The sequence below is a fragment of the Scyliorhinus torazame genome, chromosome 3 (genome assembly GCF_047496885.1).
Source record: "Scyliorhinus torazame isolate Kashiwa2021f chromosome 3, sScyTor2.1, whole genome shotgun sequence".
Taxonomy (NCBI): domain Eukaryota; kingdom Metazoa; phylum Chordata; class Chondrichthyes; order Carcharhiniformes; family Scyliorhinidae; genus Scyliorhinus; species Scyliorhinus torazame.
The window spans coordinates 353,586,471-353,600,309 of record NC_092709.1 but is presented as its reverse complement, the minus strand read 5'-3'; the positions used below and the strand labels follow the sequence as shown (position 1 = coordinate 353,600,309).

The 13,839-nt window shown below is 70.5% G+C and overlaps 1 protein-coding gene across 1 annotated transcript in view; it reads right to left on the bottom strand.

The window, feature by feature from the left end:
* LOC140409346 (serine protease HTRA2, mitochondrial-like) overlaps positions 1 to 13,839 on the bottom strand; it is a 431,863-nt gene that overhangs the window by 404,915 nt on the left and 13,109 nt on the right. The gene's annotated exons all lie outside the window — the stretch shown is intronic.

The following is a 13,839-nucleotide window of genomic DNA, read 5'->3' as shown; positions in this document are numbered from 1 at the left end:
CACGGGCTTCACGCTGCTCCAGCACGGCCAGCACGGGCTTCACGCTGCCCCAGCACGGGCTTCACGCTGCCCCAGCACGGCCAGCACGGGCTTCACGCTGCCACAGCGCGGGCTTCACGCTGCCCCAGCGCGGGCTTCACGCTGCCCCAGCACGGCCAGCACGGGCTTCACGCTGCCCCAGCGCGGGCTTCACGCTGCCCCAGCACGGCCAGCGCGGGCTTCACGCTGCCCCAGCACGGCCAGCACGGGCTTCACGCTGCCCCAGCACGGCCAGCACGGGCTTCACGCTGCCCCAGCACGGGCTTCACGCTGCCCCAGCACGGCCAGCACGGGCTTCACGCTGCCCAAGCACGGGCTTCACGCTGCCCCAGCGCGGGCTTCACGCTGCCCCAGCACGGCCAGCACGGGCTTCACGCTGCCCCAGCACGGCCAGCGCGGGCTTCACGCTGCCCCAGCACGGCCAGCGCGGGCTTCACGCTGCCCCAGCACGGCCAGCGCGGGCTTCACGCTGCCCCAGCACGGCCAGCACGGGCTTCACGCTGCCCCAGCGCGGGCTTCACGCTGCCCCAGCACGGGCTTCACGCTGCCCCAGCACGGCCAGCACGGGCTTCACGCTGCCCCAGCACGGGCTTCACGCTGCTACAGCACGGCCAGCGCGGGCTTCACGCTGCCCCAGCACGGGCTTCACGCTGCCCCAGCACGGGCTTCACGCTGCCCCAGCACGGGCTTCACGCTGCCCCAGCACGGCCAGCACGGGCTTCACGCTGCTCCAGCACGGCCAGCACGGGCTTCACGCTGCCCCAGCACGGGCTTCACGCTGCCCCAGCACGGCCAGCACGGGCTTCACGCTGCCCCAGCACGGGCTTCACGCTGCCCCAGCACGGCCATCCACGGGCTTCACGCTGCCCCAGCACGGGCTTCACGCTGCCCCAGCACGGGCTTCACGCTGCCCCAGCACAGGCTTCACGCTGCCCCAGCACGGCCAGCACGGGCTTTACGCTGCCCCAGCACGGGCTTCACGCTGCCCCAGCACGGGCTTCACGCTGCCCCAGCACGGGCTTCACGCTGCCCCAGCACAGGCTTCACGCTGCCCCAGCACGGGCTTCACGCTGCCCCAGCACGGCCAGCACGGGCTTTACGCTGCCCCAGTACGGCCAGCACGGGCTTCACGCTGGCTCAGCACGGCCAGCACGGGCTTCACGCTGCCCCAGCACGGCCAGCACGGGCTTCACGCTGCCCCAGCACGGGCTTCACGCTGCCCCAGCACGGCCAGCACGGGCTTCACGCTGCCCCAGCACGGGCTTCACGCTGCCCCAGCACGGCCAGCACGGGCTTTACGCTGCCCCAGCACGGCCAGCACGGGCTTCACGCTGCCCCAGCACGGGCTTCACGCTGCCCCAGCACGGCCAGCCCGGGCTTCACGCTGCCCCAGCACGGCCAGCCCGGGCTTCACGCTGCCCCAGCACGGCCAGCGCGGGCTTCACGCTGCCCCAGCACGGCCAGCGCGGGCTTCACGCTGCCCCAGCACGGCCAGCACGGGCTTCACTCTGCCCCAGCACGGGCTTCACGCTGCTCCAGCACGGCCAGCACGGGCTTCACGCTGCTCCAGCACGGCCAGCGCGGGCTTCACGCTGCCCCAGCACGGGCTTCACGCTGCCCCAGCACTGGTTTCACGCTGCCCCAGCACAGGCTTCACGCTGCCCCAGCACGGCCAGCACGGGCTTCACACTGCTCCAGCACGGGCTTCACGCTGCCCCAGCACGGGCTTCACGCTGCTCCAGCACGGCCAGCACGGGCTTCACGCTGCCCCAGCACGGCCAGCACGGGCTTCACACTGCTCCAGCACGGGCTTCACGCTGCCCCAGCACGGGCTTCACGCTGCCCCAGCACGGGCTTCACGCTGCTCCAGCACGGCCAGCACGGGCTTCACGCTGCCCCAGCACGGCCAGCACGGGCTTCACACTGCTCCAGCACGGGCTTCACGCTGCCCCAGCACGGGCTTCACGCTGCCCCAGCACTGGTTTCACGCTGCCCCAGCACGGGCTTCACGCTGCCCCAGCACGGGCTTCACGCTGCTCCAGCACGGCCAGCACGGGCTTCACACTGCTCCAGCACGGCCAGCGCGGGCTTCACGCTGCCCCAGCACGGGCTTCACGCTGCCCCAGCGCGGGCTTCACGCTGGCCCAGCGCGGGCTTCACGCTGCCCCAGCGCGGGCTTCACGCTGCCCCAGCACGGGCTTCACGCTGCCCCAGCACTGGTTTCACGCTGCCCCAGCACGGCCAGCACGGGCTTCACGCTGCCCCAGCACGGCCAGCACGGGCTTCACGCTGCCCCAGCACGGGCTTCACGCTGCCCCAGCACGGGCTTCACGCTGCCCCAGCACGGCCAGCACGGGCTTCACGCTGCCCAGCACGGGCTTCACGCTGCCCCAGCACGGCCAGCACGGGCTTCACGCTGCCCCAGCACGGCCAGCACGGGCTTCACGCTGCCCCAGCACGGGCTTCACGCTGCCCCAGCACGGCCAGCACGGGCTTGACGCTGCCCCAGCACGGGCTTCACGCTGCCCCAGCGCGGGCTTCACGCTGCCCCAGCACGGCCAGCACGGGCTTCACGCTGCTCCAGCACGGCCAGCACGGGCTTCACGCTGCCCCAGCACGGGCTTCACGCTGCCCCAGCACGGCCAGCACGGGCTTTACGCTGCCCCAGCACGGGCTTCACGCTGCCCCAGCACGGGCTTCACGCTGCCCCAGCACGGGCTTCACGCTGCTCCAGCACGGCCAGCACGGGCTTCACGCTGCCCCAGCACGGCCAGCACGGGCTTCACGCTGCCCCAGCACGGCCAGCACGGGCTTCACGCTGCCCCAGCACGGGCTTCACGCTGCTCCAGCAAGGCCAGCACGGGCTTCATGCTGCCCCAGCACGGCCAGCACGGGCTTCACGCTGCCCCAGCACGGCCAGCGCGGGCTTCACGCTGCCCCAGCACGGCCAGCGCGGGCTTCACGCTGCCCCAGCGCGGCCAGCGCGAGCTTCACGCTGCCCCAGCACGGCCAGCACGGGCTTCACGCTGCCCCAGCACGGGCTTCACGCTGCCCCAGCACGGGCTTCACGGGCTTCACGCTGCTCCAGCACGGCCAGCACGGGCTTCACGCTGCCCCAGCACGGGCTTCACGCTGCCCCAGCACGGCCAGCACGGGCTTCACGCTGCCCCAGCGCGGGCTTCACGCTGCCCCAGCACGGCCAGCGCGGGCTTCACGCTGCCCCAGCACGGCCAGCACGGTCTTCACGCTGCCCCAGCACGGCCAGCACGGGCTTCACGCTGCCCCAGCACGGCCAGCACGGGCTTCACGCTGCCCCAGCACGGGCTTCACACTGCCCCAGCACGGGCTTCACACTGCCCCAGCACGGGCTTCACACTGCCCCAGCACGGCCAGCACGGGCTTCACGCTGCCCCAGCACGGCCAGCGCGGGCTTCACGCTGCCCCAGCACGGCCAGCGCGGGCTTCACGCTGCCCCAGCACGGCCAGCACGGGCTTCACGCTGCCCCAGCACGGGCTTCACGCTGCCCCAGCACGGCCAGCACGGGCTTCACGCTGCCCCAGCACGGCCAGCGCGGGCTTCACACTGCCCCAGCACGGCCAGCGCGGGCTTCACGCTGCTCCAGCACGGCCAGCACGGGCTTCACGCTGCCCCAGCACGGGCTTCTCGCTGCTCCAGCACGGCCAGCACGGGCTTCACGCTGCCCCAGCACGGCCAGCACGGGCTTCACACTGCCCCAGAACGGCCAGCACGGGCTTCACGCTGCCCCAGCACGGCCAGCACGGGCTTCTCGCTGCCCCAGCGCGGGCTTCACGCTGCCCCAGCACGGGCTTCACGCTGCCCCAGCACGGCCAGCACGGGCTTCTCGCTGCCCCATCGCGGGCTTCACGCTGCCCCATCGCGGGCTTCACGCTGCCCCAGCACGGGCTTCACGCTGCCCCAGCACATCCAGCACGGGCTTCACACTGCCCCAGCACGGCCAGCACGGGCTTCACGCTGCCCCAGCACGGCCAGCACGGGCTTCTCGCTGCTCCAGCACGGCCAGCACGGGCTTCACGCTGCCCCAGCGCGGGCTTCACGCTGCCCCAGCACGGCCAGAACGGGCTTCACGCTGCCCCAGCACGGCCAGCACGGGCTTCACGCTGCCCCAGCACGGCCAGCACGGGCTTCACGCTGCCCCAGCACGGGCTTCACGCTGCCCCAGCACGGGCTTCACGCTGCCCCAGCACGGCCAGCACGGGCTTCACGCTGCCCCAGCACGGGCTTCACGCTGCCCCAGCACGGGCTTCACGCTGCCCCAGCGCGGGCTTCACGCTGCCCCAGCGCGGGCTTCACACTGCCCCAGCACGGGCTTCACGCTGCCCCAGCACGGCCAGCGCGGGCTTCACGCTGCTCCAGCACGGGCTTCACGCTGCCCCAGCACGGCCAGCGCGGGCTTCACGCTGCCCCAGCACGGGCTTCACGCTGCCCCAGCACGGCCAGCACGGGCTTCACGCTGCCCCAGCACGGGCTTAACGCTGCTCCAGCACGGGCTTCACGCTGCCCCAGCACGGCCAGCACGGGCTTCACGCTGCCCCAGCACGGGCTTCACGCTGCCCCAGCACGGGCTTCACGCTGCCCCAGCACGGCCAGCACGGGCTTCACGCTGCCCCAGCGCGGGCTTCACGCTGCCCCAGCACGGGCTTCCCGCTGCCCCAGCACGGGCTTCACGCTGCCCCAGCACGGCCAGCACGGGCTTCACGCTGCCCCAGCACGGGCTTCACGCTGCCCCAGCACGGGCTTCACACTGCCCCAGCGCGGGCTTCACGCTGCCCCAGCACGGCCAGCGCGGGCTTCACGCTGCCCCAGCACGGGCTTCACGCTGCTCCAGCACGGCCAGCACGGGCTTCACACTGCCCCAGCGCGGGCTTCACGCTGCCCCAGCACGGCCAGCGCGGGCTTCACGCTGCCCCAGCACGGGCTTCACGCTGCTCCAGCACGGCCAGCACGTGCTTCACGCTGCCCCAGCACGGGCTTCACGCTGCTCCAGCACGGGCTTCACGCTGCCCCAGCACGGCCAGCGCGGGCTTCACGCTGCCCCAGCACGGGCTTCACGCTGCTCCAGCACGGGCTTCACGCTGCTCCAGCACGGCCAGCACGTGCTTCACGCTGCCCCAGCACGGGCTTCACGCTGCTCCAGCACGGCCAGCACGGGCTTCACGCTGCCCCAGCACGGGCTTCACGCTGCCCCAGCACGGCCAGCAAGGGCTTCACGCTGCCCCAGCACGGCCAGCACGGGCTTCATGCTGCACCAGCACGGCCAGCACGGGCTTCACGCTGCCCCAGCACGGCCAGCACGGGCTTCACGCTGCCCCAGCACGGGCTTCACGCTGCCCCAGCACGGGCTTCACGCTGCCCCAGCACGGCCAGCACGGTCTGCATGCTGCCCCAGCACGGCCAGCACGGGCTTCACGCTGCCCCAACACGGCCAGCGCGGGCTTCACGCTGCCCCAGCACGGCCAGCACGGGCTTCACGCTGCTCCAGCACGGGCTTCACGCTGCCCCAGCACGGGCTTCACGCTGCCCCAGCACGGCCAGCACGGGCTTCACGCTGCCCCAGCACGGGCTTCACGCTGCCCCCGCACGGCCAGCACGGGCTTCACGCTGCCCCAGCACGGGCTTCACGCTGCCCCAGCACGGCCAGCACGGGCTTCACGCTGCTCCAGCCCGGGCTTCACGCTGCTCCAGCACGGCCAGCACGGGCTTCACGCTGCTCCAGCCCGGGCTTCACGCTGCCCCAGCACGGCCAGCACGGGCTTCACGCTGCTCCAGCACGGCCAGCACGGGCTTCACGCTGCTCCAGCCCGGGCTTCACGCTGCCCCAGCACGGCCAGCACGGGCTTCACGCTGCCCCAGCACGGGCTTCACGCTGCCCCAGCACGGCCAGCACGGGCTTCACGCTGCCCCAGCACGGCCAGCACGGGCTTCACGCTGCCCCAGCACGGGCTTCACGCTGCCCCAGCACGGCCAGCACGGGCTTCACGCTGCCCCACCACGGCCAGCACGGGCTACACGCTGCCCCAGCACGGCCAGCGCGGGCTTCACGCTGCCCCAGCACGGGCTTCACGCTGCCCCAGCACGGCCAGCACGGGCTTCACGCTGGCCCAGCACGGGCTTCACGCTGCCCCAGCACGGGCTTCTCGCTGCCCCAGCACGGCCAGCGCGGGCTTCACGCTGCCCCAGCACGGCCAGCGCGGGCTTCACGCTGCCCCAGCACGGCCAACACGGGCTTCACGCTGCCCCAGCACGGGCTTCACGCTGCCCCAGCACGGCCAGCGCGGGCTTCACGCTGCCCCAGCACGGCCAGCACGGGCTTCACGCTGCCCCAGCACGGGCTTCACGCTGCCCCAGCACGGGCTTCACGCTGCCCCAGCACGGCCAGCGCGGGCTTCACGCTGCCCCAGCACGGCCAGCACGGGCTTCACGCTGCCCCAGCACGGCCAGCGCGGGCTTCACGCTGCCCCAGCACGGCCAGCACGGGCTTCACGCTGCCCCAGCACGGGCTTCACGCTGCCCCAGCACGGCCAGCACGGGCTTCACGCTGCCCCAGCACGGCCAGCACGGGCTTCACGCTGCTCCAGCACGGCCAGCACGGGCTTCACGCTGCCCCAGCACGGCCAGCACGGGCTTCACACTGCTCCAGCACGGCCAGCACGGGCTTTACGCTGCTCCAGCACGGCCAGCACGGGCTTCACGCTGCCCCAGCACGGCCAGCACGGGCTTCACGCTGCCCCAGCACGGGCTTCACGCTGCCCCAGCACGGGCTTCTCGCTGCCCCAGCACGGCCAGCACGGGCTTCACGCTGCCCCAGCACGGCCAGCGCGGGCTTCACGCTGCCCCAGCACGGGCTTCACGCTGCCCCAGCACGGCCAGCGCGGGCTTCACGCTGCCCCAGCACGGGCTTCACGCTGCCCCAGCACGGCCAGCACGGGCTTCACGCTGCCCCAGCACGGGCTTCACGCTGCCCCAGCACGGGCTTCTCGCTGCCCCAGCACGGCCAGCACGGGCTTCACGCTGCCCCAGCACGGCCAGCACGGGCTTCACGCTGCCCCAGCACGGCCAGCGCGGGCTTCACGCTGCCCCAGCACGGGCTTCACGCTGCCCCAGCACGGCCAGCGCGGGCTTCACGCTGCCCCAGCATGGCCAGCACGGGCTTCTCGCTGCCCCAGCACGGGCTTCTCGCTGCCCCAGCACGGCCAGCACGGGCTTCACGCTGCCCCAGCACGGCCAGCGCGGGCTTCACGCTACCCCAGCATGGCCAGCACGGGCTTCTCGCTGCCCCAGCACGGGCTTCTCGCTGCCCCAGCACGGCCAGCGCGGGCTTCACGCTGCCCCAGCACGGGCTTCACGCTGCCCCAGCACGGGCTTCACGCTGCCCCAGCACGACCAGCACGGGCTTCACGCTGCCCCAGCACGGGCTTCACGCTGCCCCAGCACGGGCTTCACGCTGCCCCAGCACGGGCTTCACGCTGCCCCAGCACGGCCAGCACGGGCTTCACGCTGCCCCAGCACGGGCTTCACACTGCCCCAGCACGGGCTTCACGCTGCTCCAGCACGGGCTTCACGCTGCCCCAGCACGGCCAGCACGGGCTTCACGCTGACCCAGCACGGGCTTCACGCTGCCCCAGCACGGCCAGCACGGGCTTCACGCTGCCCCAGCACGGCCAGCACGGGCTTCACGCTGCCCCAGCACGGGCTTCACGCTGCCCCAGCACGGCCAGCACGGGCTTCACGCTGCTCCAGCACGGCCAGCACGGGCTTCACGCTGCCCCAGCACGGGCATCACGCTGCCCCAGCACGGCCAGCACGGGCTTCACGCTGCTCCAGCACGGGCTTCACGCTGCCCCAGCACGGCCAGCACGGGCTTCACGCTGCCCCAGCCACGGCCAGCACGGGCTTCACGCTGCCCCAGCACGGGCTTCACGCTGCCCCAGCACGGGCTTCACGCTGCTCCAGCACGGCCAGCACGGGCTTCACGCTGCCCCAGCACGGGCTTCACGCTGCCCCAGCACGGGCTTCACGCTGCTCCAGCACGGCCAGCACGGGCTTCACGCTGCCCCAGCACGGGCTTCACGCTGCCCCAGCACGGCCAGCACGGGCTTCACGCTGCCCCAGCACGGCCAGCACGGGCTTCACGCTGCCCCAGCACGGGCTTCACGCTGCCCCAGCACGGGCTTCACGCTGCTCCAGCACGGCCAGCACGGGCTTCACGCTGCTCCAGCACGGCCAGCACGGGCTTCACACTGCCCCAGCACGGCCAGCAGGGGCTTCACGCTGCTCCAGCACGGGCTTCACGCTGCTCCAGCACGGCCAGCACGGGCTTCACGCTGCCCCAGCACGGCCAGCGCGGGCTTCACGCTGCCACAGCACGGCCAGCACGGGCTTCACGCTGCTCCAGCACGGGCTTCACGCTGCCCCAGCACGGCCAGCACGGGCTTCACGCTGCCCCAGCACGGCCAGCACGGGCTTCACGCTGCCCCAGCACGGCCAGCACGGGCTTCACGCTGCCCCAGCACGGGCTTCACGCTGCCCCAGCACGGCCAGCACGGTCTTCACGCTGCTCCAGCACGGCCAGCGCGGGCTTCACGCTGCCCCAGCACGGGCTTCACGCTGCCCCAGCACGGCCAGCACGGGCTTCACGCTGCTCCAGCACGGCCAGCGCGGGCTTCACGCTGCCCCAGCACGGCCAGCACGGGCTTCACGCTGCTCCAGCACGGCCAGCGCGGGCTTCACGCTGCCCCAGCACGGGCTTCACGCTGCCCCAGCACGGGCTTCACGCTGCCCCAGCACGGCCAGCACGGGCTTCACGCTGCCCCAGCACGGGCTTCACGCTGCTCCAGCACGGCCAGCACGGGCTTCACGCTGCCCCAGCACGGCCAGCACGGGCTTCACGCTGCCCCAGCACGGCCAGCACGGGCTTCACGCTGCCCCAGCACGGGCTTCACGCTGCCCCAGCACGGGCTTCACGCTGCCCCAGCACGGCCAGCACGGGCTTCACGCTGCCCCAGCATGGCCAGCGCGGGCTTCACGCTGCTCCAGCACGGGCTTCACGCTGCCCCAGCACGGCCAGCACGGGCTTCACGCTGCCCCAGCACGGGCTTCACGCTGCCCCAGCACGGCCAGCACGGGCTTCACGCTGCTCCAGCACGGGCTTCACGCTGCCCCAGCACGGCCAGCACGGGCTTCACGCTGCTCCAGCACGGGCTTCACGCTGCCCCAGCACGGCCAGCACGGGCTTCACGCTGCCCCAGCACGGGCTTCACGCTGCCCCAGCACGGGCTTCACGCTGCCCCAGCACGGCCAGCACGGGCTTCACGCTGCCCCAGCACGGGCTTCACGCTGCCCCAGCACGGCCAGCACGGGCTTCACGCTGCCCCAGCATGGCCAGCACGGGCTTCACGCTGCTCCAGCACGGGCTTCACGCTGCCCCAGCACGGGCTTCACGCTGCCCCAGCACGGGCTTCACGCTGCCCCAGCACGGGCTTCACGCTGCTCCAGCACGGCCAGCACGGGCTTCACGCTGCCCCAGCACGGGCTTCACGCTGCCCCAGCACGGCCAGCACGGGCTTCACGCTGCCCCAGCACGGCCAGCACGGGCTTCACGCTGCCCCAGCGCGGGCTTCACGCTGCCCCAGCACGGGCTTCACGCTGCTCCAGCACGGCCAGCACGGGCTTCACGCTGCCCCAGCACGGCCAGCACGGGCTTCACGCTGCCACAGCACGGCCAGCACGGGCTTTACGCTGCCCCAGCACGGGCTTCACGGGCTTCACGCTGCTCCAGCACGGCCAGCACGGGCTTCACGCTGCCCCAGCGCGGGCTTCACGCTGCCCCAGCGCGGGCTTCACGCTGCCCCAGCACGGCCAGCACGGGCTTCACGCTGCCCCAGCGCGGGCTTCACGCTGCCCCAGCACGGCCAGCACGGGCTTCACGCTGCTCCAGCACGGCCAGCACGGGCTTCACGCTGCCCCAGCACGGCCAGCACGGGCTTCACGCTGCCCCAGCACGGGCTTCACGCTGCTCCAGCACGGCCAGCACGGGCTTCACGCTGCCCCAGCACGGCCAGCACGGGCTTCACGCTGCCCCAGCACGGCCAGCACGGGCTTCACGCTGCCCCAGCACGGCCAGCACGGGCTTCACGCTGCCCCAGCACGGGCTTCACGCTGCCCCAGCACGGGCTTCACGCTGCCCCAGCACGGGCTTCACGCTGCCCTAGCACGGCCAGCACGGGCTTCACGCTGCCCCAGCACGGGCTTCACGCTGCCCCAGCACGGGCTTCACGCTGCTCCAGCACGGGCTTCACGCTGCCCCAGCACGGGCTTCACGCTGCCCCAGCACGGCCAGCACGGGCTTCACACTGCCCCAGCACGGCCAGCACGGGCTTCACGCTGCCCCAGCACGGCCAGCACGGGCTTCACGCTGCTCCAGCACGGGCTTCACGCTGCTCCAGCACGGGCTTCACGCTGCTCCAGCACGGGCTTCACGCTGCCCCAGCACGGCCAGCACGGGCTTCACGCTGCCCCAGCACGGCCAGCACGGGCTTCACGCTGCCCCAGCACGGGCTTCACGCTGCCCCAGCACGGCCAGCACGGGCTTCACGCTGCCCCAGCACGGGCTTCACGCTGCCCCAGCACGGCCAGCACGGGCTTCACGCTGCCCCAGCACGGGCTTCACGCTGCCCCAGCACGGCCAGCGCGGGCTTCACGCTGCCCCAGCACCGGCTTCACGCTGCCCCAGCACGGCCAGCACGGGCTTCACGCTGCCCCAGCACGGGCTTCACGCTGCCCCAGCACGGCCAGCGCGGGCTTCACGCTGCCCCAGCACGGCCAGCACGGGCTTCACGCTGCTCCAGCACGGCCAGCACGGGCTTCACGCTGCCCCAGCATGGCCAGCACGGGCTTCACGCTGCCCCAGCATGGCCAGCACGGGCTTCACGCTGCCCCAGCACGGGCTTCACGCTGCTCCAGCACGGCCAGCACGGGCTTCACGCTGCCCCAGCATGGCCAGCACGGGCTTCACGCTGCCCCAGCACGGGCTTCACGCTGCTCCAGCGCGGGCTTCACGCTGCCCCAGCACGGCCAGCACGGGCTTCACGCTGCCCCAGCACGGCCAGCACGGGCTTCATGCTGCCCCAGCACGGTGTAAGGTTTTCGGGCAATTCGGCCCTTTTGGAGAAACTCAGACTGTAAACTGACTTTTCAGCCAAGAGAACAGAACCAGTTTTCCCAGCAGGCTTGGTCCGCTGAGCTGAGTAGGGACATAAGCACATAAATATTTACAAACACCCCCCTAGGAGCTACAAGGAAGAAGGAGCCAGACAACAAGATAACATCAAAACACAGACAAAGGGGCACGGGAATACACAGGAGGCGTGCATGCAAGCAGGACAATGGGATGGTCATAGCCCCATGCAGATGTAAAGGACTTTGCCTCCACCAGAGCAGAATCCAATCAACACCCCATCAACATAGCAGCTATCTCCGGAGCAGATGGAAGTCTTTGAAAATCTTCAAGGGAGCTCAACCTCGTTATCTCAAAAAAAACAGACTGGAGGCGGACCTAGGGGAGGTACTCCCATCTCGACAGGTCTGACCGGCTCAAAGGGGGCGGGACCAGCGGGAACTTTAAATCTTACCTTTTTCAATGCAAAAGGGGCTGGCCGATCACAGGACAAAGCCAGGTAAAACAATATAAAAGGGGCTGTGTTTTCGATTGGGGGTCTCTTCGTTCTTGGCTCGACCTCTGCACCCCTGACTTGACCTCTGCAGCCTGTGATCGTAAGTACCCTGCAGCAGCTTACGAAACTCCCTTGACTTTAATAGTGGTTGAGGCTTTGGGGAAGGGAACTTGTTTTGTGCCTTGTGATATTGCTAAAAACTGTGTAATCATAAGAATTTTCGTTGTGTCCGCTGTATTACTTTTGAATAGACTTAGTTGTATTAGAGCATAAGATTTTATTGTGTATCTTCTGTTGATGATTTTGACCTGGGTTTTGCAATAAACCTTGATTTGATGATAATTGGAGTCGTTTAAATTCTTCAATCTTTCACCAGCGACCTCTGACCAAGTCATTGTTAAAATACTCCTCACCTTAATTCCGGGTTCAGGAATCGAGGGTCATCTTGAGCGATTCACTCAGGACAGACTGCTGGTTAGGAAATAAACAGCAGTGTCCTATTCTCTCTCTTGGGAAAGCTACTCTAGTGGAGTAGGAACCGGGTGAGTGTTGCACCACCGGCAAGAGAGAGAATCACCTGGGTATTGGTAGGGGTCTCGAGATCTGTGTGATATAAGTCTCAGGCTGTCGGTTAGGAATAAACGGCAGGCTTGAATCAGTGCTCTCTTCAGTGGAAGTGTCCCAGTGCGACATCCCCTGGCCTCTGAAGTTTCAGTGCCAGCTGGAGAGAGACACACACAGATATTCAAACCCCAGATATCGGCCCAGGAGTGGAGTAGCGGAGATGGCACCCTCTACAACGGCCAGCACGGGCTTCACGCTGCTCCAGCACGGGCTTCACGCTGCCCCAGCACGGCCAGCACGGGCTTCACGCTGCCCCAGCACGGGCTTCACGCTGCCCCAGCACGGGCTTCACGCTGCCCCAGCACGGGCTTCACGCTGCTCCAGCACGGCCAGCACGGGCTTCACGCTGCCCCAGCACGGGCTTCACGCTGCCCCAGCACGGCCAGCACGGGCTTCACGCTGCCCCAGCACGGCCAGCACGGGCTTCACGCTGCCCCAGCACGGGCTTCACGCTGCCCCAGCACGGGCTTCACGCTGCTCCAGCACGGCCAGCACGGGCTTCACGCTGCTCCAGCACGGCCAGCAGGGGCTTCACGCTGCTCCAGCACGGGCTTCACGCTGCTCCAGCACGGCCAGCACGGGCTTCACGCTGCCCCAGCACGGCCAGCGCGGGCTTCACGCTGCCCCAGCACGGCCAGCACGGGCTTCACGCTGCTCCAGCACGGGCTTCACGCTGCCCCAGCACGGCCAGCACGGGCTTCACGCTGCCCCAGCACGGCCAGCACGGGCTTCACGCTGCCCCAGCACGGCCAGCACGGGCTTCACGCTGCCCCAGCACGGCCAGCACGGGCTTCACGCTGCCCCAGCACGGCCAGCACGGGCTTCACGCTGCCCCAGCACGGGCTTCACGCTGCCCCAGCACGGCCAGCACGGTCTTCACGCTGCTCCAGCACGGCCAGCGCGGGCTTCACGCTGCCCCAGCACGGGCTTCACGCTGCCCCAGCACGGCCAGCACGGGCTTCACGCTGCTCCAGCACGGCCAGCGCGGGCTTCACGCTGCCCCAGCACGGCCAGCACGGGCTTCACGCTGCTCCAGCACGGCCAGCGCGGGCTTCACGCTGCCCCAGCACGGCCAGCACGGGCTTCACGCTGCCCCAGCACGGGCTTCACGCTGCCCCAGCACGGCCAGCACGGGCTTCACGCTGCCCCAGCACGGGCTTCACGCTGCCCCAGCACGGCCAGCACGGGCTTCACGCTGCCCCAGCATGGCCAGCACGGGCTTCACGCTGCCCCAGCACGGGCTTCACGCTGCCCCAGCACGGCCAGCACGGGCTTCACGCTGCCCCAGCATGGCCAGCGCGGGCTTCACGCTGCTCCAGCACGGGCTTCCCGCTGCCCCAGCACGGCCAGCACAGGCTTCACGCTGCCCCAGCACGGGCTTCACGCTGCCCCAGCACGGCCAGCACGGGCTTCACGCTGCTCCAGCACGGGCTTCACGCTGCCCCAGCACGGCCAACACGGGCT